The 5,439-nt window shown below is 36.2% G+C and overlaps 1 protein-coding gene across 1 annotated transcript in view; it reads left to right on the top strand.

The window, feature by feature from the left end:
- Window positions 1-5,439, top strand: part of lrp8 (low density lipoprotein receptor-related protein 8, apolipoprotein e receptor) — a 183,001-nt gene that overhangs the window by 156,127 nt on the left and 21,435 nt on the right. The gene's annotated exons all lie outside the window — the stretch shown is intronic.

Below are 5,439 nucleotides of genomic sequence, written 5' to 3'. Positions count from 1 at the left end.
AGGGCTTTTGTAAAATCAGTGGGTACCCACTCTTAAAGGAACAGCGCTCTGTTTGTTATCCAAAAGATGAAGCTCTAATGACTTTTGCAGATTTACGTGGCAAGAAAATGTTTTGTGGGACAGAGAGACAACAATAAACAATTTAATTATTAAAAAAACTTAAAGTGTACAAGAAAGACACTCTGATCATCTTTTAATTTATTCTAAAAGCGTTCCCAGTGGTCTCTTAACTATGCAGTTTATAGCCTAAATCAAAAAAACAATTTCGTTTTTTTAAGACACAGTTTCTGCAGTTGTTTATTAGAAATTCGACTCTCCTCTGATATGTTGGTACCAATCAAGCCATCCAAACAAATCCAATTTGTTCACTGCAACAAGAGGTAGCCTAAAACGGGAAAAGAACAAAAATCTTAAGAAGAAAATCACTTGAAATTAGTACAATTATCTGTCCATGCAGCAAGTCATTTTTGTTTAAGAAATCTTATAAGATATCAAAATCTAGAACAGAGTTCCCCACAAACATTCAGGGTAAGGTTAGGATCACCTCAAATTAAATGTTAGAAGCCCAATAGGTATTGTTTCTACTTCTAGGCAAATTGCTTCTATGTTTTAAGTTCTTAGGTACCTAATTGTTATTTATATTGATTACAGTGGGAAAAACTAGTGTAATATATGGAAATGACTCATTTTAGAACAAAATGTGAACTAAATGAGAATATGATCTTAGTACAAGTTGGCCTATTTTAATAAATCCTTATAAAACAGTTTAAAAATGTCATTTATTCTTAGAATATACATATAAATTCTTTTTTATAAATGAATGGAAATGAATGTCACTCTGACTTTTCAACATTAATTGAACTTTAAACCGAGAACACTTTTTCTATAAAAAGTTACACCAATTTTTTTTTACCCGATATAATATACCCAATAACAGGTAAAAAAAAATAGATCAAAATATGACAACAAATGATAACTTAGAGTATTTTTTCTTGTATTTTCAAGTTTGGTTTATGTAGCAAAATGGAAAATAAAAACATAGGAAGATCCTAAAAACATGCTTGAGAATAACTGAAAAATTATGAATATACTTGAAAATTCCTGATAATATAATAACGATCCTGGAGACTTAGATTGTTTTATTAATTATTATTTTATTTATTATTAATTAGATTCTTAGATTTGAACCAAAAATTGAGTTTTTGAGCCTTAAATCAAGTTTCTGTATTCCCAAGACTATAGAATCAAAGGAATTTGACTCATTTTAAAAATAATTTCCTTACATCTAAATGCTAGCTTTAAATGAGAGAAAAATTATTGCTTGTGATAATTTTGCAAACAGTGTTGAGCAAAGATAAGTTAAAACAATGTAAAACCTGATGAAATATCTTGAATGTCTAAACCAAATGTTTTAAATCTTTGAAACTCACACAGTGTTCAGTATTAATGTTATTTCTTTAGGGAAACTATGACTTTCTCAACATCACTTGAGCAGCCTAAAGTGATGTTTCTGCACCATCATTTGCTTTCTCACATGTCTCTATATGCAAACACAGAAATTCCCTGAATGCAGCTTTCTGAAAGTGATGACATTTCTGCTTAAAGTAGATACGTGCTCACAGGAGCGATGCCGCTTTTGGCGCCGCAGACGAAAGCCTGACATTCAAGCTGGAAAAAATAAAAATAAATAAATACAAATAGCTCATTGAAATGCAAATGGTGTTGTCTGCATTTTGAGGAGCTTTTAGATCAGCAGCTGCTTGGTATAGATGTTCATCAACAGAAACAGCTGGTGCCGCTCAAGCACGACAGTTTGTAAGCAGGGGGAATTGCCTGGAAACGGCGACGGTCACGTGACATTTTTCTTTCATTCAGATGTGCGTTTGTTGGAGGCGCTTTGAGCTGAGGTAAATCCCGAGCATCATCATCACAAATACTGGTATTCAGGAAGGCGTCACAACTGGATGCAACAGTTTTCGTCATTATAGTTGATCAGCAAAAAATAATTGATGATGTGTCAAACATTAGAAAAAGGGGAAATAAGAACATTTCAGGGAATTTGTGTTTATGTAATGTTGGGAAACTGAGGTTTTTAGTGTCTAATTGTGGTTAAAAAGTTTCAAAGCTTTGGTTAACTTAAAAAAATAAAAAAATAAAAATACAGGGACATCTGGTGGTCAACTGAAGGCATAGCATCCACTAATGATTTTAAAAGAACCACCAATGCCTTAAAAGTTCCAAAAATAATAAAAAATAAATAGTTTAGTAATGTTTAACTTGTTTGTAGCTATTATTTTACAACATTATAGTAAATCACTCCTGCTTTTTGTTAAAAGAGGCCAAGATTTTACACCAAAGCTCCTCAGTATTTTATGCTAAAAGGAGGAAAACAATAGTTTCAATCCTGAAAATCATATTTAAGGATTTATGGTTAATTTGCATGAAACCAGGAACAGAAGTACAGCAAAAACATCAGCAAACACACACTGGGAGCTTTCCCAACAGTGTCTACCCCCTGCCTTCACATGAAACCCCGAGGAGACGTACAGCTGGAATAGAAGTTCACGTCGAGGAGACTTCTGTTTGAGCTCAGGCTGTGTCTTCCTTTTTTAAAGTGTGGGATCAATGTGACAGTCTTATATTTAGACTTCTTTGCATCTTGGGAAAAAGGGACTGTCTTCTGAACTGTATAAACTTTGGTTGGTAACTTTTGCTTTTTTGTTTCAGTATATTTATTTACTAGAGATGGGAGGTAAAGTTGGATTATACTAAGGCTGGTGTAATGTAATAAAACTATAGAGGTTGACGACTTTCTGCACAGTCAATTACTGCAGAGCTCCAACCTTCATGCGACCTTCAGATTAGCCCAAGTACAGAACGCAGAGAGCTTCCTGGAATGGGTTTCCATGGCTGAGCAGCTGCATCCCAGCCACACATCACCAAGTACAATGCAAAGATGCAGTGGTGTAAAGCACGGCGCCACTGGACTCTAGAGCAGTGGAGGCGCCTTCTCTGGAGTGATGAATCATGGACCAGTCTGGGTTTGGAGGTTTCCAGGAGAACGGTTCATTCCAGACTGCACTGTGTTGAGTGTGAAATTTGGTGGAGGAGGAATGATGGTGTGGGCTTGTTTTTCAGGAGTTGGGCTTGGCCCCTTAGTTCCAGTCAAAGGAACTTTGTCTAAAACATTTTGGCGTCGAATTCCTAATATATGGCAATTAGCCCAAAAAACCTCAGGCCGGATTTTTTTTATCATGATTTTTTGATGATTTTTATATCAAGACAGATCGGTCTTGATATAAAATTTAAAGCCACGTATTGAAGTTTACGCATATTTTTTATTTATTTCTAGAAAAAATAAAAATGTACATTTAAAAACATACATTTTATGATATTAATCGTAAAATCTCTGTTGATGTAATAAACATTTTACAATTGTATTTTAAAGCTTAAGGGAAGTAACCAGAATTGCCCACATTATTTTATAGGTATCATAATTTTTGTATGTTTCTCTTAAATGTGACTTTGCATAAATGAGGAAAACAAAGCAACTAAAGGTCTAAAACTTTGTTTTGTGCAGCTTGTAATACATGCCAGTTTTCTATTTGTGATTCCTCATCAGCTTTGAGTTAAAACAAAAATCAATCCTAACTAAAACTTGTGCTCTCCTTAGACCCTTTAATGACTTAAACCCATTTAGATGTGCCCTCGTCTTCTTGCATTCAGCCTGCTCAGGAGAAAGATGTTTGTGCTCACTTGTCTAAATTTGGCCTCTACTCCGACACATAAAAGACTCACCTTGATCCCACGGAAAAAAGAGAACCACCCTCCTCAGGTTTACCGTTTGAAGCGTTCAAGGTCAGAAGAAGTGACATGTGAAAAGACTGACAGCAGAGAAGCTAGAGAAGAAAAAAAAGATACAGGTAGAGAAGAAGAAGACATCCACAGGGAGAGAAAGTCAAAGAGAAAGATGGAATAAGAGATGAAAGAATTGTTTTCCCAGCATGCACTATAGTCGCCTTTCATTGCTTCTGTCACGGGACTGAAGGTTAACTAAAGCTGAGTGCAGAGAATTGGAAAACACAAAGCTCACTAAAAAATTGGAAAAGGATTGAGAAAGGTTAGATTCCCCCGATAATCTGGTACAAACGGAAGGCAAGGACAACCACAACGTACACAGGTACACACACCTGACAACGAACCTTTCTTTAGTATTACTAGTATTCTCTTTTTTATTATTATCAAGTTAGGCCCCCATATCAAGACAGAATAAATTGTGGTTGCTATGGAAACCAGGGGCTGTAGCCATTTTTGCTGTGATTTTCTTTTTTTTTTTTTATTCTGGAGCACAAATGAAAGAAATTGGGGGGTTTAAATATAAAAAGGAGCTCAAAGATTGGTAATCTCAGATGTCTCTGCTGCCATCATTGTTCTTGTGTTTTCTCTGAAGTGCAGCAGCAGATCATCGTTTCGATAAAAGCCTAATATCTGCTATTAATTTGTTTTTAAAGCACAAACTGAACTTCTAAATTCATTCCTTATGTTTTAGAAAGTCTCTCTATATATTTTTGTTAAATAATACTTTTGGCTTAATTAAAAAAAAGTATATGTTTACTAGAGCTGGATTTAAAACAGTGATTAATTATCAGAATTGGATTAATATTCACTTACATCATGCAAATTACTCCTTAAAGGGGCCCTACCATGAAAATTCTCATTTTTGAGGTTTTTAAATGCATTTTACTGTTCATTCTTCACTATAAAGAACCCCAAAATGGCATTTTGATCAGTTCATGCATTTAAGAGTAATCCTCTAAAAACCTGCACTGTCTGCAGAAGCACCTCCCTTACCCACGAAAACGAGCGGTTGGAAACGTGCTGACGTAAGATCGTTACAAACAGCTCCCTCCAGGAACAATATGTGCTGCAAGCTCCGCCCCCAGACTACAACGAAAACACACCTACCTTCTCCGCGGAGCTGTGGCAGGAGATAACTGTACCAGGAACCGCACTCTGACCCATTTTTTAAATGTAGCCTCGCTTCGTTTCCAATCGGACCGAACTTCAGTTCACTCTGAGATTCCTAAGTCTGAATATGAAACGAACCGAGAGTGGAACAACTGAACCAATAAGGCACCCGACAGTCACGTGATGTAATCACGGTAGAAATGAGGTGATCGGTGAGCCGCGGACAAATGTAGAGCTTTAGATTATCATGTTAGCCAAAAGGAGATAATTAGTCCAACTGTTTACTTGTCCCCTTTGGTCTGGATCATGAGCGCCTTCCTCAGTAGAAAATGGAGGAGAAAAATCCTCAACCTCCATAGAAAATTCTGTAGAGATGACTTTGCACTCCATGCAGATGCAGAGTGACCACGTTAGCACAAGCTAACCTCGCTGTCCATCACAGATCCAAACCACACCTCCTCCGCTCACCCC

Source organism: Oryzias melastigma, linkage group LG4, assembly GCF_002922805.2.
Source record: "Oryzias melastigma strain HK-1 linkage group LG4, ASM292280v2, whole genome shotgun sequence".
Classification (NCBI taxonomy): Eukaryota; Metazoa; Chordata; class Actinopteri; order Beloniformes; family Adrianichthyidae; genus Oryzias; species Oryzias melastigma.
The sequence above is the reverse complement of the archived record's forward strand: the minus strand, read 5'-3'. Positions and strand labels throughout refer to the sequence as shown.